At 39.1% G+C, this 23,347-nt stretch overlaps 1 long non-coding RNA gene across 1 annotated transcript in view; it reads left to right on the forward strand.

Annotated features, from left to right (window-relative positions):
- The window catches only part of LOC149749599 (uncharacterized), a 156,494-nt gene that overhangs the window by 55,811 nt on the left and 77,336 nt on the right, over nt 1-23,347 (forward strand). Inside the window, exon 3 of the long non-coding RNA XR_016392456.1 lies at nt 4,842-4,961. This is a non-coding gene — a long non-coding RNA (uncharacterized LOC149749599). The remainder of the gene's footprint in view (nt 1-4,841; nt 4,962-23,347) is intronic.

Here is a 23,347-nt window from a genome sequence, read left to right on the forward strand (position 1 = left end):
GGTAACCATAAGTTTGTTTTCTATGTCTGTGAGTCTGTTTTTGCTTTGTATATAGATTCATTTGTATTATTTTTTGTATTCCATGTAAAATAGATAAGCAACAAGGATTTACTGTATAGCACAGGGAATTATACCCAGTATATTATAATAACCTATAATGGAGTATAATCAGAAAAAAAAATCACTATTCTGTACACCTGAAACTAACACAATATTGTAAATCAACCATACTTAAATTAAAAAAAAAAAGCTTCTTGCCATCAAGTCCTATTTCCAGGTCCAGTTACTTCCTGTACTGCATTCCATGTCAGCTTGCACTTTTACTATTCTGATTTTCAGTTTAGCCTTTGTTTCTTGCATTTTGGGATATCTCTTACTTTCATATAAACTCATACATAAATTTTTTAAGTTGGTTTTTTTTTTTGTATGACTTTTCTGAGTCTTTGTAGCATGATGATTTTTATGCTCATTCCTCTGGGTTGTTATCTCAGATACCGTCTTTTTAACCTGCCTTATTTTCTTATTAGTACTTATTATTCTGTCACAGAAGCAGATGCTGCGATGAGGTTTGGGGTTCAAGTTGTTTATTAGGAATTAACCTGTGAAGAAAGTGAGGAGCAGGATTGGGCACAGGAAGAAGTCAAACGGCAACGTGGGCCTGATAGAGCCTCAGCCAGCCTCATGTAGAGCCTGTCAGAGTGGCCCATGTTGAGCCCAAAGGCTGAACCTCTCTATCCCCACTTCCCCACTTAGTCGCAGATGCAAACTTCCTTGGGAAGAGTATGGCTTTGAGAAAGGTGGCTTTCTACAGCTCAAGTGGATCCTCAAAGAGTTGACAGCTGGGGCTGCCTGCTGACTGTAGTGCTGCACCTGGACAGAAAGTCCTTCCTTGAGGGAGATTGGGACAGCACAGCTCTGCATCTACCACACCCTCTCTGAATTCATACTGTTCAGTCATTTCTCTACTGATTTTTTTTCTACTCCAAAAAATAAAAGCTCTGTGGACAAAGCTGAGACTGGCCTGGTGGAAATCAAAAGCCAGTGTTTGTGAGCAGGGGGAAATTAGTTGGGCTTAGTCAAGTAGGCCTAGACTTTGATGTGTCTTGGAGTAGAAGGAGAGTTTACATTGATTATCTGACGCAACAGTTTTCTCTTGCTGTCATAATAAATGACCACACACTTTGTGACTTAAAACAGCACAAATTTACTATCTCATGGTTCTGTAGATCAGAACTCTGGTTCCTCTGTTCTGGGTCTCCTAGAGTTGAAATTAAGGTGTTGGATGGGCTGGGCTGTTAGCCAGAGACCCTGGGGGAGAATCTGTTCCCATGCTCATTCAGGCTGATGGCAGAATTCAGTTTCTTGTGGTCATAGTGCTGAGGACACATCCTTGCTGGCTGTCAGCTGGAATCCTCTCTTAGCTCCTTCAGGCCACTTACCTTCCTTGTTATCCTTCCCTTCATCTTTGAACCAGCAATGATGAGTTGAGTCCTCATGTTTTGAATCTCTCTGACTTTCCCTTCTGCTACATAACTTCTGCTTCCAGCCTAAGAAATTTCTGTTTTTAAGGGCTTATGTAATTAAATTGGGCCTACCAGGATAATCTCCTTATTTTAAGACCAGTAACCTTAATTATGTATGCAAAGTCTCTTTTCTCATATAACATGACATGTCAGGGATATCTGATATGGACAGCTTTGGGAGACACTGTACTGCCTACCACTGCTGGGGAGCAGAGGTTTCAGGAAAGGGTCCTGACATGATAAAAGTAGCATTTTAGGAAGATTTCTCAGCAGTCAGGTAGGGAATGGATAGGGCCAGGGAGACAGTGAAGGAGGATGCTAATCTAACAGAAAATAAAACTATAAGGTTCTAGATGAGGGCAATGATAATAAGAACAGGAAAGATGTGGATGTCAATTAAAGAGTTTAGGAGTATCTGATCAGATTTGCTGGCAGATTTATGGGGTACAGGAGAGGGTAGTGGGTTACATGAGATATTGTGTTTGAAAGGTGATGAGTTCATTGTGAGCAGGTTGGGTTTAGTGTTCTCACCCTAGTGTGAAGCTGCATAATTGGGGCCATCAAAGACTTACCACAGCTTACTGTCTCTGACACAGAGGCAGGATTACATGGAGCAGGACTCTAGAGTATACATCTGTTTTCACTTCTGGTACTAAAAAGACTCATTCTAGGGCTTCCCTGATGGCGCAGTGGTTGAGAGTCCGCCTGCCGATGCAGGGGACACGGGTTCGTGCCCCGGTCCGGGAAGATCCCACATGCCGCGGAGCGGCTGGGCCCGTGAGCCATGGCCGCTGAGCCTGCGCGTCCAGAGCCTGTGCTCCGCAAAGGGAGAGGCCACAGCAGTGAGAAGCCTGCGTACCACAAAGAAAACAAAAAACAAACAAACAAAAAAAGCACTCATTCTAGAAACTCTGTGGGACAAGCAATAAGATAGGGTTATTACCTACCCAGATATGTTGTAATGTAAGTGCAGATCATCCAAAATAAATTTTTAAGTTCTAAATTATGTACCTTTGACAAAAGCATACATCTAGAATTCTAGGTGATATATGTATCTTCTACAGTGTGTTTTACTCAGGCTGATATTAAAATAGGTTTGTATTATCTCAGTATGAGTCAATTGGAGACTGGGGAATTTCCTTCAGAAACATGTTGAAGGGAAATCAGCTTAAATATCAGTTTTGCAGAAGAATAACATACATGGAGATGATTAAGAAATCACTATATTTTTATTCCTATTGTGCAGATGGTAGAAACAAAGATGAGTCATTGATGGGCTTAAGGTGAGTCTGTCTGGGTATTACCTCAGTCGTCACCTGCTTTCACCAATGAATTCCTGGCAAAACTGGAAAAAACACACAGGAGAAGAGATATCCCCAAACCAAAAGCTCATGTTTCTTTGTTTTCAGTATTGAATTCTCCAGAGTATCTGGAGTGAGCTGGTCCAGCAATTCTTCTTTTCACACCTGTAGACCTTAACCTTTAGGTCACTCAAGTTCATAGGGGAGAATAGACAGAAAGAAATATTTTGGAGTAGAGAATGAATACTTGGGGGGTATTTGGGGGAAAATGGGTCAACCAGCGTGTCTAACTGTATAGAAATGGTGTACTTTTCAATATTTGGTGCATTTGCTCTGTTTTCATTCACTGTGCTTCTTTTTCTCATCAACAAATGCTAATTTTAATGGATAGCTAAAGGCAGCATTAATTTCCATTCGGGCATACAAGACAGGTTTTATGGTTCCTAAAATGGCACCACCAAGCAACCTTGTGTGTATAGACTGAGACTGCAAGAGCTTGGGAAAGTAGGAGGAAAAGGAGAAGGGGCAGTGACGCCTGTACCAGTGGAAAAGTCTCAGAAATGGCAGCAGATAGGGGAGCGTTGATTGGCAAAGGCTGGGGTCTAGGTGGCTATCTAGAGAGCCCCCATCCTTCTGATACACATATGCATAATGTTGGAGTCGTTGTGTATACGTGTGCCTTTCTTGGGAACTTTCATCAAAATTCTAAAGGGTAAGGACCCGTGGGGTCCAGAAAGAGAGTTTAGAGAAGCAAAATAAATGGAAAACCAGGTAGATACTATCTGAAAACAGTTCCTAAAGCAGTCACTAGTAGGATGAGGCCAAGGGATGAAAACGAAGAATTTCTTAAAAGCATCTACCCTTTTCTGAGAGCATAAAAATAAAGAGACAGTAAGGCTTCAGGGCAGTGAAGGGAAGGAATGTTACATATTGAACATCAGGGGAGCAAAAGGCTTTAGAAGATTATGAGCCTTATTTGCATATTTTCTGGAAATGTGTCAAGAAGAGTGAGTGCATCTCTATATGCAAAACTTCAACCAAAATAGATCATCTGAGTGAAGGAAATAATAAGGGAGCTGGCTTGCCTATTGACATTTATTTAACTCTTTTAGAGGAAAGAATATGTTGGCAAGAGCTTTTGGGAAAAAAATGTATCTGCTTTCCAACCACAAGAAAAGGCAACTGATTCAAAGCCAAGGAGTATTCTTGGATTGAACTTTAGTAGTGCCTTAATTTAGACAGCTGGAGAAATGCTTTTTTCAAGTATAAAATTAAACTTTCCAAAGGAAAGTTTTCATTTTGGTTTTAAATCTGGACTTTACTGTAAATTTGTCCTTCTATGAATTTGCCGAAATAACCACCACTTTTCAGTGATGGTGAATATATTGCATTTATGAGAGGACTTAATGTGAGTAAGGGCTGAGCTTGCCCCTATATACTTAGTAAATAATGCTACTTCCTTAGCAAGTAGTGAGGGGACTTTTGACAAAGCTATAAATGACAATGCCCTAGATCTATATAAATCATCAGGGATAGAGCTCAAAAACTTAATGTTGAGTGAAAAAGCAAGTGACAGATATGTACAGTGTGTTATTTCTGGTTACATATAAAAGCAAGAAAAAAATTTTTTAATTATGTATATTGTGCTACTGGTTGCCTGGTGTGGGAGAGTTGCCTCTGGGGCAGAGAATAAAGAGGAGAAGTGAGAAAGGAGTTTGATGGTTGTCAAAGAGAACTTTAGTCCCTCCTTTCCCTCCCTCCTTTTCTCCATCCCTTCTTTCCCTAAAAGAATGCAAGTGTGAATTGCTTGTGCAGTTTTATTTAAAATTATCTACACAGAAAAAATATTGGAGCAATTCAATATTGAAAGTTAATAATTTTGTAAATGGATGGTAGGGATATGTGTTTTTTTTTTCCTGTGTTGTAGGGAAAAAAAAGAGCATTTACTGAAGATACCTCTATTATTTCAATGTATTAAAATGCCAGTATTAACACTGATCTTCTTTTTCCCTATCAGGTATTCCTTAGCAGCAACCAGGAAAAGAAAAGAATGAGAAAAAGAATCCAATTCCTATTTCATATTCCATAATCAAGACAAGAATAAGAAGATGGAAACACTTAAGGCAGAGGATTGAAGGTGAGTGAAAACATATGAGGGACGAATTGTGGAGGAGATGGAGTGGACAAGAATATAAACAGAGTATTGTGGCACAGCCCCAAAAATATATACATATATATATTACAAAGCAAGTCAATTACATTATAGAGTCAGTCATGCCAGTTGGTCAATATCTTGTGAAACAAATAATGTGAAACATGTGAATTTTAAAATTTTTAATTTGAGCCATAAGTGTCATAAAAATCCATTAGGCTAAACTGTGGAGAAAATGAGTCTGTGACATTGAGTGGGCCTGAAGCGTTCTTCTGTATGTCTGTGTTTTCTGTTAAATGAGGGGCCTGAGAAGACACTTGTCCTAAGAGAGTGTGGGAACATGACCCGCCCACAGAGGCTTTGATCTGTGAACATAGAAGTCGGCATTGCAGGGACAGATACTCCCTTCTAGTTAAAAGGCAGCTTTTGTCTGGAAAGTTCCCCTCTAGCAATACATAGACCAAAGCAAAAATACTAATAGGATGGTGTGGGCATGAGGACATGGCCTCTGTCTGATTATTGATCTGCAGTCTCACAGTGTCCTAGGTCTTATAAGTGAAGATGTGTAAGTGAAGCCACATAAGTGGAAAGTCAGGGTGGCAGGAAATGCATACATGTTGCATCCCATTTTATTCTTTGGATTTGCATTTCCACACTCTTCCTCTCTGCCAGAATTGTTCCCATCTAATTTCCATGCTTCAAATGAAATAAATGGGTTCACATTTGTAAATTATCTTGGAGGCCCCTCTTACCCATTTTCCTCTTTCCTTAACTGGCCATTTACTTTCAGTAATTTATGTTGGCTATAGAAATGGGGGAGTTTGGGATGAGTAAAGACATACCCCAAAGAAAGGGGAAGAACTAACAGGTTCTAGTGAGAAGATTATCTTTGGTGCTTCAGTGCTTCTTGCTGAGTACATCAGCCTCAGGTGGGTTTTGCTCTGGTGACCTTGAGTCCCGCCCCTCCTCTGCTGTAAAAGCTGAGCAGATATTGTGCTGAATAGAGCAGAAATAGAGCGCCTCATGTTGAGTAGTACACCAAGCTGAATAAATCATGCCTTCAGAGCCTGGCCTGATTTTTTTTTTTCAGTGGAATTTTGTGATCCCCTAATGGAAAGGTTTTATAAAATAAGGGTATATATGACTTCCTGAAAACAATTAGAGGCTCTGTAATACAGGCACATCTAATAAAAGTTATGAATCCTTTGGCAAAAACAAATATGAGGTTTTATTGATAAGCTGACGGTTACACAGAAACACTAGGCCATATTGACTTTAATAATACATTAAGTGGTTTAATTAAATCATTAATTCCACCCTCAGTTCCATTTTTCAAAAGACAGTCAATGTAAAAATAAAACGGTTTCTTTTTTTAGCTGCTTCTCTTTCCTCTATAAGTCATTAGGATGAGTCTATAGATTGACTTATTGCTACTCTGCCATAAAGCACTTGCCGCCATTTCAAGAATATAGTACTTTAAGCAGGATACAAGGAAGTATTGATCTTAAGGTGACATCTTCCTTCACTTTCCATAAAAGGTTTTTTTTTTAGAAAAATCTATAATATGTGTATGACTACAGAGGTTTAAGTCACAACATTATTATACTACTACTAAAATAATTGTTAGCTTGTTTCTCTGGTCTGTGGGGAAAAGTTATAAAAGGTATGTGAGCAATTTTAAATTCATGAAATGGTAATCATCATACATTTTCTTTCTAAATTAATTTTTATTTATGAAAGTAATATATGGAAATAGTTTTTTAAATCAGTAATATCAGAAAATATATAAAAGAAATTAATAATCTTTCGTCTCACCCTCCCGATACTGTAATCATACTCCCCAGAGACAGTATATATCCCTGTATTTAAAAATAATATTACTGGGCTTCCCTGGTGGTGCAGTGGTTGAGAGTCTGCCTGCCGATGCAGGGGACACGGGTTTGTGCCCCGGTCCGGGAAGATCCCACATGCCGCGGAGTGGCTGGGCCCGTGAGCCGTGGCCGCTGAGCCTGCGCGTCCGGAGCCTGTGCTCCGCAACGGGATAGGCCACAACAGTGAGAGGCCTGTGTACCGCAAAAAAAAAAAAATAAATAATAATAATATTACTAAGCCATAAAAAGAAACAAAATTGAGTTATTTGTATAGTGAGGTGGATGAACCTAGAGTCTGTCACACAGAGTCAAGTAAGTCAGAAAGAGAAAAAAAAATACCGTATGCTAACACATACATATGGAATCTAAAAAAAAAAAAAAGGTTCTGAAGAATCTAGGGGCAGGACGGGAATAAAGATGCAGACGTAGAGAATGGACTTGAGGACACGGGGAGGGGGAAGGGCATGCTGAGACGAAGTGAGAGAGCGGCATGGACATATATACACTACCAAATGTGAAATAGATAGCTAGTGGGAAGCAGCCACATAGCACAGGGAGAACAGCTCGGGGCTTTGCGACCACCTAGAGGGGTGGGATAGGGAGAGTGAGAGGGAGACGCAAGAGGGAGGAGATATGGGGATATATGTATATGTATAGCTGATTCACTTTGTTATACAGCAGAAACTAACACACCATTGTAAAGCAATTATACTCCAATAGAGATGTTTAAAACATAAAAATAAAAAATAAAAATAATATGCTGTCTTAGCCTAGATTCTCTAAAAACAGATTAACTAAGGGGTTAATGTTTTGATAGTTTGGGTGGTATAAGCCCAGGTAGATGAAGGTAAGAAAAAAGGGAAGTGAGGCAAGGAAAGCTACAAAGCAGTGCCATGTAATACATTACATGATGGATACTTAGCAGGCATGTCAACTCAGCATATGGATTTGTCCCCATGGATTGTGATGAGTAACCCCATCCCCAAATACTGCGTGGATGGAAATTCATCTGCTTGGCTTGCTCTGATCTCCCTTTTCCCCTTGGTCAGAGTTCACTCCATGGGGAGCTAACTCTTCTGTAGTTCAGGATCATGCCATCTGGCCCTTGGTGACCTCCTAGAAGCTTCTCCCACACCCTGTGGTGTTGCATTCCATTGAAGTCCAGGAGTGGAAGGGTGACTTGGCATGGACAGTCTCAGCATGCGAGGTGTATGGGCCATCCAGGTGCTGGACTTCACCTTAACTCCAGCCAGCTGGGAAGCTTGGCAAAGGTGATGGAGAGGGGGTGGTGGCTCAGCCTGGAATACAGACCAGGCTGAGCACCTGGAATAGAGCACCTTCAGAAAGGAGACAGTAGGAGCAATGTGAGTGGTTGTATAATACATATACTATGTTTATTCCTTGATATACCAATTTTAGACATTAAATATTGACTTCTTAATATGGGCTGATGAGTATTTAACTCTCTCTTACACCCCTTTTTTCATTCCCACTCCAATATAGTTATATAATAGTTTTTGTTTCAAGGTAATAGTCAATGTTTGCATTATTGTGTTAAATTATATTATTGCTAAGCCAAGTAGTGAATATAATTATATTTTCTTTCTTATACAACTTTCATTTTCCCTAATTACCACAAGTTTTTATTTCCATTGTTTTCTAAGAACTTTTCTAATATTTTCCATTATAGCTAACTATAATCATTTTTTCTAAATCCTCACACATGTAAGACAGTCTGTCAATTCCATTTTTTCCCCCTCCTTTCATGACCCCTTTCCCAGAGCCCTGGATTCTCCTTCTTTAATCTGGACTGATTGCTTTCCAGGCCTGATGATGTGGAATTCTTATTTTCTGTATCTCGTATTTTCCCTTTTCTTGGATAACTCCTTTGCTTGAGTCTAACACATACAACAGTGGCCCCTTAAAATAAATTTGGTAGACACTTATAATACTTCTCTATGATCAGTTTTCCTCTCTTCCTGGACAAATGGGAGGGTGACACTTTATTGCCTCCTTGCAGCTACATAGGTCATTATCTACTTCTGGCCAGTGGCCTGTGAGTAGAAGTGACACGTACCAGTTCGTGCAAAAGCATACTCTTTACCCATGGGAGGAGATACCATGCCTTGTATAGAGATGGTCATAAGACCAAAGCTAAGCCTGGATTGCTAAATTGCCATGGAAGATGGTTGACCTGGAGAATCTCCTGTACTCACATAAATTCCAGGTATACCAATAAAGAAACCTTTGCTGAATTAAGCAACTGAGATTTTGGCATTGCTTGTAATCTGGCCTCTCCTGACTGATACAAAAGGGTTCATGGGAAATACATTTTTGAGCCATTCTGATCTGAAAACATTGTTATTCCACCCTCCCATTTGATTGAGTAGCTGAATATAGAATTCTAGATTATAGAAAAATTATATTCTAATCCTATCTGTTTGTATGCAACCTAGCTTTTCCCTGGAAGCTTTTAGGGTCTTCTACTTATCCCTGGTGTTTAGAGATTTCATTATGATGTGTCTTGATGTGAGCCTTTTTTTACTTTTATTTATTGAGGGTCAATCTTGAAGTTTATGCCATTCGTCTCTGATAAATTTGGCATTATATCTTTGATAGTTTTCCCTATTTTTCTTTCTATAATTCCTATTAGTTGGATGTTATATAGCCTGGAATGATATTCTTTTTCCTTACTTTTAAAAATAATTTGGGCTTCCCTGGTGGTGCAGTGGTTGAGAGTCCGCCTGCCGATGCAGGGGACACAGGTTCATGCCCCGGTCCGGGAAGATCCCACATGCCGTGGAGCGGCTGGACCCGTGAGCCATGGCCACTGAGCCTGCACGTCCGGAGCCTGTGCTCCGCAACGGGAGAAGCCGCAACAGTGAGAGGCCCGCGTACCGCAAAAAAAAAAAAAAAAAAAATTAATTATTATTTTTAAACAGCAGATTCTTATTAGCTATCTGTTTTATACATATTAGTGTATATAGGTCAATCCCAATCTCCCAATTCATCCCACCCCCTGCTTTCCCCCCTTGGTGTCCATATGTTTGTTCTCTACATCTGTCTCTATTTCTGCCTTGCAAACCAGTTCATCTGTACCATGTTTCTAGATTCCATATATATGCGTTAATATACGCTATTTATTTTTCTCTTTCTGGCTTACTTCACTCTGTATGACAGTCTCTAGGTCCATTCACGTCTCTACAAATGACCCAATTTCGTTCCTTTTTATGGCTGAGTAATATTCCATTGTATATATGTACCATGTCTTCGTTATCCATTCATCTGTCAATGGGCATTTAGGTTGCTTCCATGACCTGGCTATTGTAAATAGCTGCAATGTAAAGTGCTGCAATGAACATTGGGGTGCATGTGTCTTTTTGAATTATGGTTTTCTGTGGGTATCTGCCCAATAGTGGGATTGCTGGGTCATACAGTAGTTCTATTTTCAGTTTTTTAAGGAACCTCCATACTGTCCTCCATAGTGACTGTATCAATTTACATTCCCACCAGCAGTGCAAGAGGGTTCCCTTTGCTCCACACCCTCTCCAGCATTTGTTGTTAGTAGATTTTCTGATGATGCCCATTCTAACTGGTGTGAGGTGATAACCTCATGGTAGTTTTGACTTGCATTTCTCTAATGATTAATGATGTTGAGTAGCTTTTCATGTGCCTCTTGGCCATCTGTATGTCTTCTTTGGAGAGATATCTATTTAGGTCTTCTGCCCATTTTTTGATTGGGTTGTTTGTTTTTTTAATATTGAGCTGCATGAGCTATTTATATATTTTGGAGATTAATCCTTTGTCCTTGGATTCGTTTGTAAATATTTTCTCCCATTCTGAGGGTTGTCTTTTCATCTTGTTTATAGCTTCCTTTGCTGTGCAAAAGGTTTTAAGTTTCATTAGGTCCCATCTGTTTATTTTTGTTTTTACTTCCATTACTCTAGGAGGTGGGTCTTTCCTCACTTTTTCTTTCTAATTTTATATTTCCTTTGTCTTTCTGTTCTACTTTGTGGAAGAAAGCCTCAATTTTAAAGTTCAACTCTTCTACTGAATTTTTATTTATTTAAAATGTTTTCTCCAGCTTTATTGAGGTATAATTGACAAAATTATATATATTTAAAATGTACATGTTGATTTGATACATCTTTACTTTGTGAAATGATTACCACAATCAGGTCAATTAACACATCCATAATTTTGCATAGTTACCATTTTTTTCCTGAGTTTAAAAATTTAATCAATTTTATTTTAATTTCTAAGAGGTCTTTCTTGCTATTTGTCTTTTATGTAATTCTATTTTTCTTTTATCTTTCTAAGGATATGTCTTTTAAAATTTGTTCTGCTATTCCCTGCACTATTTTTTTCTGAGTTCTTTTGTCTTCTTGATTTTTTAAAAGACCTTTCATTTTGGGTTTCCCTGAATAATCAGGTGATACTTCGCTGTCCAATAAATCAAGTGTTATACATGAAGACCCTTATCAGAACCTGTGTGCCTAAGTGGAACTTGTTGACTTATAAACAGTGGAATAGCCTGTCTGTTGGGAGAGTGCCTCCAAATACCAGTATCTATAGGTCTCCTCTTTAAGGCTACTCACTTTCTCCAGAGAGGATTCCCTTAATCTCCTCTCCGGTTGAGTGCAGGGTTGATTGACAGCCTTCTTGGAGAAAGGCAGAAGAAACTCCTTTAATCCCCCAGGTGCCTGGTATTCTCTGGTCTGGAGACTCTCTGGTTTAATTTCTCAGAGAACAAATGTCTGGCCTCCTATGATGGGAAGAGAGAAGATGCTTACTTCGTTGCAAACAATGGGAAAAAGATGTACCCGTGGAGGGGCAGATTGGAATGCTTATAAGGGTGACAGAAAGGGAAGAGGACATATGCACAGAAAGGCAGCCTGGTGTGGGGCCTGCAGAGTTGGAACCTCGGGAGGATGTGGAGAGCATCTGCACAGAGTGTGGCCCAGCATGAATGAGGTCTCCGAGTTTGAGCAGGGGGAGAAGGTCATTCTCTCGGTAGGCTTTTTGCCACAGGATGGAGCCCAGCATGGTGAGGAGGGTGGTGGCCTAATATGGGGTATCAGGGTCTGAGCTGGGTGAGGAAGGCTTCCATGTGGTGATAGATTTTGGATTAATTTCCTATGGCTACTATAACAAATTGCCAAAAACTCGGTTGCTTACAACAGAAATTTATTTTCTCACAGTTCTGGAGGCTAGAAATGCAGAATCAGTTTTACTGGGCTGAAATCAAGGTTTTGGCAGGGCATTCCTTCTGGAAGCTATAGGGGAGAACCCATTTTCTTGCTTTTTCTAGCTTCTACAAGCTGCCAGCATTCCTTGGCTTGTGACCTTGTGGCCCTGTATCACCCTGGCCTTTGCTTCTATCATCGTATCTCTTTGTCTGATTCTGATGCTCCTGCTGTTCTTTTATAAGGACCCATTCGATTACATTGAGCCCACTTATCCAGGATAACTTCCTCATCTCAAGATTTTTAATTTAATTATATCTACAAAGGCTCTCCTTCTTTTATTCCCCCCCCCAACTGTATAAGGAAGCATTCACATCTTCCAGGATTAGGATGTAGATATCTTTTGGGGGGCCATATTTAAGCCTACCACAGATATATGAATAAATAAATACTCTTGTAAATGTGTTCATGTTCACACACACACACAGTACCTCTGCCCACTGAGAGGGCCTGGGGAAAGCAACATCCCAATGTCAATGAATACAGCTAGTGATTAGATGTGGGTTGCAGTTGCAGTTGGGTCTTCCAGACTTTCATACCTGCCTCACTTGGCTTCCCAGCGTAGTGTGTGATTTTGGGCAAGGTGGCTATCTGTAGCTAAGGCACTCCCTGAAGTGGGTGACAGCTGACAGTACTCTTACTTTCAACCAAAAGGAATCAGGGTCTCCTGGAGAAATGGCTAATTCCAGGCTGAGGCAGGGAAAGTACAGTATAAATCTGGAACATCTTTTTGTGCTAGAAAGTAAGAAAGTGATCTAAGAATGATATGGACAATATCAACCTGACACAGAGCCAGTTTGAAGGAACTCCCACTGACCAAATCTGAGGCAATTCAAACATCAAAAAAAGTAATGAGAATAATGGATTATAACCTATTGAATAAAATCAGACACCGTGAATCCATACTGATATAAATAGATAAGTGAATACATTAAAAATTTGGTGAGGGAAGGGATATTTACATAGTTTAAAAATGCATCTCCCCAACTACTTATTAAGTACAGGGTGTTAAAGAATATGGTTTCAGTGGAGAAACCTAGCAGAACCACCTTAATCAAGTGATCAAAGTGAAATTAGTAGTGATGGTGGGAATAGATTGCTTGCCACTTGATAGGATGAAATGAGAAGAATATAGCTTCTCATCTGTGTTATTTTTAATCTGATCATGAGAAAATATCGGAGTAACCAAAATTGAGGATAATGCTACAAAATAAATGACCTATAAACCTCAAAAATGCCCTCTTCATGAAAGTCAGGGAACTGTTCCAGATGGGAGGAGACTAAAGAGATGTGACAACTAGTTGCAATGCATGACTCTGAAGTGGATTCTATAAAGGACATTATTGTAACAATCAGTGAAACTCCAGTAAGGTCTGAGGATTAGCTGGTGGTAATATATCAGTGTTAACTTTTTTTCATGATTGTGTTGTAGTTGCATAGCAGAAGGCCCTGTTTGTAGGAAATGCACATCAGCTACATGAGTGTGATGGTATATCATGTCAGCGACTTATTCTCAGATGATTCAAGAATAAATCTCTTTGCACAATACTCATACAACTTCTTTGTATATTTGAGATTGTTTAAAAACATTAAAGTTGCTCCCCTATTTTTGGCCAAGCGGCTCATAGCATTGCTTCTATATTCGTTGTTGATCCTATCTTGGGCAAAGGGGATATGGAAGAAGACTGATGTAGAGTGCAAAGTGAAGGAGAAAAACATTTATGGGGAATGTTATGCCGTTGACTCCTACCCAGCCTGAGAACTATCTCCCAAGATTGATTACTTTCCATTCAAACTCCATTCCTTTCTCGTTTTGGCTCCTATCAACCCTCACCATTTCAACTACTGGCCATGAACTTGCTTTCTGACATTTTATTCCCAGTGCCTGGCACCTGGGAGGCCCAATAAACATTTAAAGAATTAATTAATGGTGCCCTCTGGAAATGAAGTCAGCAATAGAGTCTTAGAAAATAAGTCCAACCTTCATTTAACGTTCTCCACTAGTATGAGAGTTAAGCATTAATAATTTTTTGTTATAATTTTGAATGAGAGGTTTCTATTTATGGCCCTTCTGTCTGTACACGTTTTCCTGAACAGTCCCAGGTAATTAACTTCCTGGAATATTGCTGTGTGGCAAGTTCTTGTCGTTCAGATCTCTTGTTCTTACCTGCTTAAGAGAGTTACTTCTCCAACTTCTCTTCATCTCCAGATTAAGGAACTTATCTTGGTTCTTCATGGGAAGAAAGCTTAATCAGTTTTACCTCTGGCCAAAATCTCACTTGCTATGCAAACCTCCTCCATGATCGGCCCTGAATTCAAATCCTAATAGCAGTGTGTACATGTCAATCCCAAACTCCCTAACTATCCTTTCTCCTCGTCACGGATAACCAATAGGACCTACTGTATAGCACAGGGAACTCTGCTCAATATTATGTAACAACCTAAATGGGAAAAGAATTTGAAAAGAATAGATGCATGTATATATATAACTGAATCACTTTGCTGTACACCTGAAACAAACACATTGTTAATCAACTATATTCCAATATAAAATAAAAAGTTAAAAAAAAAGAAAAATAAGCAAGAATATGTCAGTGAATTTGTGGCTCCATGCTTCTTATCTAAGGGAGAAAAAAATCAAACTAAAACCTTGAAATTGCATATTATGCTGTTGTTGTTTCAGTGGTAATATTTATAGATGATTAATAGCCATAGGTAAACTACAACAGTAATAATGAAAACTAACGGGTCTCCGAATTAAAAAATTAATTATCCCTATTGCAGTTTTAATAGATACTGACATTTCTGATTCCCTACTGAAAAGAAAAAAAATCCTAATAGCTAACATTAAAATTCTAATAATAGCTAATAGTTATTAATTGCTTTCTAGGTGGCAATCATTGTGCTAATCCTTTTTATGCATTTGTTCATTACTCCTCACAAAAAGCCTATAAGATAGGTACAATTTTTGTGTACATTTTATAGCTGAAGAGGCAGATATTAGACTGAGCTTCTAGGAGTAACTCCCAAATCTTCATGGAAAAACTGGGCTGCCAAGGAGCTGTTCCTGGCCACCATCAGAGAGCTGCCTATCCAACTGAAGCTTCACCCTTCCAGCTATCAGTTTGAGAATCAAGCTTGCAACATCAATGCTCCTGCTCTGCACTTTACCATGTACTCAGTTCCAAACTCAGGTCTTGTATTTTGAATTTGATTCATATAACCAAACTCACATCTAGAAGCCAAGCTGTTATGGAGTCTAGGATATGTAGTCTTCGGCTTTCTAGCTCTGTAGTATAGGAGGGAATACAAGAAGGGCATCAGGTTAGATGTAGAACAAGCGAATTCTCAGTATGTCACAACAAAAGCCTCACTGTTGGGATTGGTTTATTTGGAAGTATGCCTACAGCAAGATTACATATACATTCTGGAGTATGTCCCACTTTAATTTCTACATCTGAATTCACACAATTCTCACATTGATTATCTTTAGTACATCTGTCTGAGTGAGGTCTATTCCCATGATTCTTTGATCCCCTTTTCTCTTGTTCTTTTAAAAGCCCTTACAGTTTCCAACAGTTTATTTCATAGCTCTCTGGCTTAATTTTTGTAGAATCACAGATTTCCTAGATTCTTAGTCACCTTGGAAAAGTACAGCCTTTCATATCAGCTTCTTAGTGATACAAAGACTGTGTGGTAGGGCTCAGTTTCCAGTCAAGACTTCCTGGAACAGGAAACTCCTGTGTCCATTGCTGTTTTTTGTTTTGTTTTGTTTTGTTTTTTTCAGTCAGGACCAGATGGCGACTGAAACTCAGCACCGTCTAATAGAAATATATTGTGAGACACATTGGCAATTTAAAATTTTCTAGTAGTTACATTAAAAATTTAAAAGAAACAGATAAAATTATTTTAATAATATATTTTATTTAACCTAATATCTCTAATAGACTATATTTTTGACATGTAGTAAGTGTAAAGATTATTAATAAGCTATTTTACATTTTTTGGTACTAGGTCTTCTAAATCTAGTTCATATTTTGTACTAACAACACATCACCAGCCACATTTCAAGTATTCAATAGCCACTTGTAGCTGAGGCTACCTACTGGACAATGCTATTATTAGAGAGAGAACTGCTTACTTTGGTTCAGAATGTGATGGTCTTATGTCTTTTTTTTTTGACTGGAGTAAAATTGCTTTAAAATGTTGTGTTAGTTTCTGCTGTACAATGAAGTGAATCAGCTTTATGTATTCCTATATCCCCTCCCTTTTGGACCTCCCTCCAACTCCCCCCATCCCACCCATCTAGGTTGTCACAGAGCACTAAGCTGAGCTCCCTGTGCGATACAGCAGGTTCCCACTAGCTATCTATTTTACACATGGTAGTGTATTTATCTCAAACCTAATCTCCCAATTTGTCCCACCCTCCCCTCCCCCCCCGTGTCCACATGTCCGTTCTCTACAGCTACATCTCTATTGCTGCCCTACAAATAGGTTCATCTGTACCATTTTTCTAGATTCCACATATATGCGTTAATATACAATATTTGTTTTTCTCTTTCTGGCTTACTTCACTCTGTATGACAGACTCTAAGTCCATCCACATGTCTACAAATGACCCAATTTCATTCCTTTTTATGGCTGAGTGATATTCCATTGTATATATGTACCACATCTTCTTTATCCATTCATCTATCGTTGGACATTTAGGTTGTTTCCATGTCCTGGCGATTGTAAATAGTGCCGCAATGAACACTGGGGTACATGTGTTCTTTTGAATTATGGTTTTCTTAGGTTATATGCCCAGTAGTGGGATTGCTGTGTCATATGGTAGTGCTATTTTTAGTTTTTTAAGGAACCTCCATACTGTTCTCCATAGTGGCTGTATCAGTTTACATTCCCACCAACAGTGCAAAAGGGTTCCCTTTTCTCCACACACCCTGTCCAGCATCTATCATTTGTAGATTTTTTAATGATGGCCATTCTGACCGGTGTGAGGTGATATCTCATTGTAGTTTTTATTTGCATTTCTCTAATAATTAGTGCTGTTGAGCATATTTTCATGTGTCTCTTGGCCATCTGTATGTCTTCTTTGGTGAAATGTCTATTTAGGTCTTCTGCCAATTTTTTAGTTGGGTTGTTTTTTTTATATTGAGTTCCATGAGCTGTTTGTATGTTTTGGAGATTAATCCTTTGTCCACTGCTTCAATTACAAATATTTTCTCCCATTCTGAGGGTTGTCTTTTCGTCTTATTTATGGTTTCCATTGCTGTGCAAAAGCTTTTAAGTTTAATTAGGTCCCATTTGTTTATTTTTGTTTTATTTCCATTACTCTAGGAGGTGGGTCATAAAAGATCTTGCTGTGGTTTATGTCAAAGTGTGTTTTTCCTATGTTTTCCTCTAAGAGTTTTATAGTATCCGGTCTTACATTTAGGTCTTTAATCTATTTAGAGTTTATTTTTTTGTATGGTGTTATGTAGTGTTCTAATTTCATTCTTTTCCATGTAGCTGTCCAGTTTTCCCAGCAACAGTTATTGAAGATGCTGTCTTGTTGCCGTTGTATATTCTTGCCTCCTTTGTCATAGATTAGTTCACCATAGTTGCGTGGGTTTATCTCTGGGCTTTCTGTCCTGTACCATTGATCTATATTTCTGTTTTTGTGCCAGTACCATACTGTCTTGATTACTGTAGCTTTGTAGTATAGTTTGAAGTCAGGGAGCCTGATTCCCCGAGCTCCGTTTTTGTTTCTCAAGATTGCTTTGGCTGTTCAGAGTATTTTGTATTTCCATACAAGTTGTAAAATTTTTTGTTCTAATTCTGTGAAGAATGCCATTGGTAGTTTGATAGGGATTGCATTGAATCTGTAGATTGTAGTCATTTTCACAATATTGATTCTTCCAATCCAAGAACATGGTATATTTCTCCATCTGTTTACATCATCGTTGATTCTTTCATCAGTGTTTTATAGTTTTCTGAGTACAAGTCTTTCACCTCCTTAGGTAGGTTTATTCCTAGGTATTTTATTCCTTTTGTTATGATGATAAATGGGATTGTTTCCTTAATTTCTATTTATGATATTTTGTTGTTAGTGTATAGGAATGCCAGAGATTTCTGTGCAGTAATTTTGTATCCTGCAACCTTAGCAAATTCATTGATTAGTTCTAGTAGTTTTCTCGTGGCATCTTTAGGATTTTCTATGCGTAGCATCATGTCATCTGTAAAGAGTGACAGTTTTCTTCTTCTTTTCCAATTTGTATTCCTTTTATTTCTTTTCCTTCTCTGATTGCCATGGCTAGGACTTGCAAAACTATGTTGAATAAGAGTGGCGAGAGTGGACATCCTTGTCTTGTTCCTGATCTTAGTGGAAATGCTTTCAGTTTTTCACCATTGAGTATGATGTTTGCTGTGGGTTTGTCATATATGGCCTTTATTATGTTGAGGTAGGTTCCCTCTATGCCCATATTCTGGAGAGTTTTTATCATAAATGGGTGTTGGATTTTGTCAAAAGCTTTTTCTGCATCTATTGAGATAATCATATGGTTTTTATTCTATAATTTGTTAATATGGTGTATCATATTGATTTATTTGCATATATTGAAGAATCCTTGCATTCCTGGGATAAATCCCACTAGATCATGGTGTATGATCCTTTTAATATGTTGTTGGATTCTGTTTGCTAGTATTTTGTTCAGGATTTTTGCATCTACGTTCTTCAGTGATATTGGCCTGTAATTTCTTTTTTTATGATATCTTTGTCTGGTTTTGGGATCAGGGTGGTGGTGGCTTCATAGAATGAAGTTGGGAATGTTTCTCGCTCTGCAATTTTTTGGAAGAGTTTGAGAAGGATAGGTTTTAGCTCTTGTCTAAATGTTTGATAGAATTCACCTATGAAGCCATCTGGTCCTGGACTTTTGTTTGTTGGAAGATTTTTATTACAGTTTCAATTTCATTACTTGTGATAGGTCTGTTTATATTTTCTAATTCTTCCTGGTTCAGGAAAGTTGTACCTTTCCCAGAATTTGTCCATTTCTTTGTGGTTGTCCATTTTTTTGGCATATAGTTGTTTGTAGCAGTCTCTTATAATCCTTTGTATTTCTGTGGTGTCAGTTGTGGTTTCTTCTTTTTCATTTCTAATTTTATTGCTTTGCATCCTCTCCCTTTTTCTTCTTGATGAGTCTGGCTAAAGGTTTATCAATTTCGTTTATCTTCTCAAAGAACCAGCTTTTAGTTTTATTGATGTTTGCTATTGTTTTCTTCATTTCTATTTCATTTATTTCTGCTCTGATCTTTATGATTTCTTTCCTTCTACTGACTTTGGGCTTTCTTTGTTCTTATTTCTCTAGTTGCTTTAGGTGTAAGTTTATATTGTTTATTTGAGATTTTTCTTGTTTCTTGAGGGAAGATGGAATTGCTATAAACTTCCCTCTTAGAACTGCTTTTGCTGCATCCCATGGGTTTTGGGTCATCGTGTTTTCATTGTCATCTGTTTCTATGTATTTTTTAATTTCTTCTTTGATTTCTTCAGTGATCTCTTGGTTATTTAGTAGCACACTGTTTAGCCTCCATGTATGTGTGTTTTTTACAGTTTTTTTCCTGTTATTGATTTCCAGTCTCATAGTGTTGTGGTCAGAAAATGTGCTTGATATGATTTCAGTTTTCTTAAATTTTCTGAGGCTTTATCTGTGACCCAAGATGTGATCTATACTGAAGAATATTCTATGTGCACTTGAAAAGGAAGTGTATTCTGCCACTTTCGGGTAGAATGTCCTATAAATATCATTTAAATCTATGTGGTCTATTGTGTCATTTAAAGCTTGTGTTTCCTTATTTATTTTCTGTTTAGATGATCTGTCCATTGGTGTAAGTGGGGTGTTAAAGTCACCTACTATTTTTGTGTTACTGTCAATTTCCCCTTTTATGGTTGTTAGCATTTGCCTTATGTATTGAGGTTCTCCTATGTTGGGTGCATAAATATTTATAATTGTTATATCTTCTTCTTGGATTGAGCCCTTGTTCATTATGTAGTGTCCTTCCTTATCTCTTGTAACAGTCTTTATTTTAAGGTCTATTTTATCTGATACAAGTATTGCTACTCCAGCTTTATTTTGGTTTCCATGTACATGGAATATCTTTTTCCATCCCCTCACTTTCAGTCTCTATGTGTCCCTAGGTCTGAAGTGGGTCTCTTGTAGACAGCATATATATGGGTCTTGTTTTTGTATCCATTCTGCCAGTCTGTGTTTTTGGGGGGAGCATTTAATCTATTTACATTCAAGGTGATTATCGATATGTATGTTCCTATTACCATTTTCTTAATTGATTTGGGTTTGTTTTTGTAGGTCCTTTTCTTCTCTTGTGTTTCCTGCCTAGAGACGTTTCTTTAGCATTTGTTGTAAAACTGGTTTGGTGGTGCTGAATTCTCTTAGCTTTGGCTTGTCTGAAAAGCTTTTGATTTCTCCACTGAATCTGAATGAGATTCTTGCTGGTAGAGTAATCTTGGTTGTAGGTTTTTCTCTTTCATCACTTTAAGTATATCCTGCCACTCCCTTCAGAGAGTTTCTGCTGAAAAATCAGGCCTGCAGTTTCTGCTGAAAAATCAGCTGATAACCTTATGGGGATTTCTTTGTATGTTATTTTTTGCTTTTCCCTTGCTGCTTTTAATATTTTTTTCTTTGAGTTTATTTTTTGTGAGTTTGATTAATATGTGTCTTGGTGTGTTTCTCCTAGGGTTTATCCTGTATGGGACTCTCTGCATTTCCTGGACTTGATTGACTATTTCCTTTCCCACGTTAGGGAAGTTTTCCACTATAATCTCTTTGAATATTTTCTCAAACACTTTCTTTTTCTCTTCTTCTTCTGGGACCCCTATAATTTGAATGTTGGTAAATTTAGTGTTGTCCCAGAGGTCTCTGAGATTGTCTTCAATTCTTTTCATTCTTTTATCTTTATTCTGCCCCTTGTCAGTTATTTCCACCATTCTGTCTTCCAGCTATTTATTTGTTCTTCTGCTTCAGTTATTTTGTTATTGATTCCTTCTAGTGTATTTTTCACTTCAGTTATTGTGTTGTTCACCACTGTTTGTTTATTCTTTGGTTCTTCTAGATATTTGTTAAACATTTCTTGTATTTTCTCAATCTGTGCCTCCATTCTATTTCCAAGATTCTGAATCATCTTTACTATCATTACTCTGAATTCTTTTTCAGGTAGGTTGCCTATTTCAGGAATTCTTTTTCAGGTAGGTTGCCTATTTCCTCTTCATTTATTTGGTCTTGTAGAGTTTTACCTTGCTCCTTCATCTGTGACATATTTTTTGTCATCTCGTTTTTTTGTTTTTTTTTTTGATGGGTGGGATTGTGTTACTGTCATACTGGTTGTTTGGCCTGAGACTTCCAGCACTGGAGTTTGTAGGCTGTTGGGTAGAGCTGGATCTTGGTGCCAAGATGAGGACCTCTGGGAGACCTCACTCCAAAGAATATACCCTGGGGACTGAGGTTCTCTGTTAGTCCAGTGTTTCGGACTCAGAGCTCCCACCACAGGAGCTCTGGCTCAACCCCTGGCTCGTGAATCAACATCCTGCAACCTGCACAGGGTGGCAACAAAAAAAAAAAAAAAGGAAGAAAGAAAAAAGGAGCAGAACAATAACAAAGCGTAAAAAATAAAATAAGATTAGAAAAGTAACAGGTATTAGAATATATATTGATGAAAAAACAACTGGAAGGTAAAACAGACCACAGTAGTATAAAAAGAGGAGGAAAAAAAAAAAAGAGAAAAGGCCTTGGCTGTGGGGAGCAGGGCTTAGGCTCAAGGGAGGAGGGCCCCAGGAGTGCCTCTGGCCTTGGAGGTTGGAGGACAAGGTCCAGAGCCCCAACAGGCTCACTGGGCCCAAGGCATGTTCCCCCATCCTCTGATCCTGGAGGGCCCCTCTCTGTTGACCTCTCTTCTTCCTCCGCCATCTCCCTCCCTCCTATGCCCCTAGGAGCCACGTGGCGGGAGGGGGCCCCAAAAGACAGGAGACCAGACCCAGAAGCCCAACAGGCTCCCAGGGCTGAGTGGTTGGGAGAAACGCCCTCCATGCCTCCCGTGATCCTCTGATCCCAGAGTGCCCCTCCCGCCTGCCTCTCCTCTTCTCCCCCATCCCCCTCTCTCTTACACCCCTAGGACCAGTGCAGCTCGGAGGAGGCCTCAGAGGGCAGAGAACCCAGCCTGGGAGCCCCTCAGGCTTCCCGGGCCTGACTGGGCAGGGGAAGCACTAGGCCCGCTCCCCCCTGTTCCTCTGAGCCCCCAAGGGTCCCTCCAGGTATGGGAACCCCTCCCCCCTCCCAGCTAGCCCTCAGGGCACTGTTCCTGTCTGGCCTCCACTTCTCCTCCCCCCTCATTCCCCCACGTCCTACCCGGTCGCTCGGGGGTTCCTCCCATCTCCTTGGTCATTGGACCCCCACCAGCATCCAGCAGGCACCCTGGTTGTGGGGAGATGCAAACTCCGTGACTTCCCCCACTGCCATCTTGACTCTGCCCCACTTATGTCTTTTGGTACTCATTGTTTTGTATCACTGTAACTCAGAGACACATGAAGGGGAATTAATCTGTTAACATCACTTCTTTCAGTGATGTGAACATGTAGCAGGAAGCTGGTGGCACCATTATGCCTTCTGACCTAAGTATCTTTGGCCTCTTTAACCATGTATGGCTGAAAAGTTCTAGTTAAAGATAACTTTGTGACTGATAGGGTTTAGTCTAGACTTCTTAGTACCAACCACCCTGGGGACCTTATTTCTTTTGAAGACATCCTTAGTTGGATTGGATTTTGACTTGGAAACTGTAACATGGAAAGTACTTCTTTCTTATTACTCTTGTAGTGAGACTGCATCCTTGATGCAGTCAGCCTGGATTTGCTCTTTCTTCCTAACCAAAATAGTAGTTCACAATCTTTTGCTTTTCCTTCATGGACCAGAAGGTCAATGTTCTCTAGAACTACACATTTACTACTTATCACATTTTTCAGCTCTGCTGCCTGAACGTGTAACATTTCCTGTCAGTCATGTCTTATGCAAGCAAAATGAGCTTGTCCTTTGGGGCCAGCAGAGTCTATTCTACAACCAAATTCAGAGTGTTTTCTTGCTCTCACTTCTTGGTGTCATTATGGAAAGCTCTCAAAGGTCAGTGGCCTTTGGATTTGGGGGAAAACATTTGGATACCTTGTCATATGAAGTAATATAGCCATTGCTTTTGGTGGCCAAGTCATAATGCCCTTCGG

Source organism: Delphinapterus leucas, chromosome 3 (assembly GCF_059928025.1).
Source record: "Delphinapterus leucas isolate spDelLeu-1000000601 "Yukka" chromosome 3, BTC_Dleu_Yukka2, whole genome shotgun sequence".
NCBI lineage: Eukaryota > Metazoa > Chordata > Mammalia > Artiodactyla > Monodontidae > Delphinapterus > Delphinapterus leucas.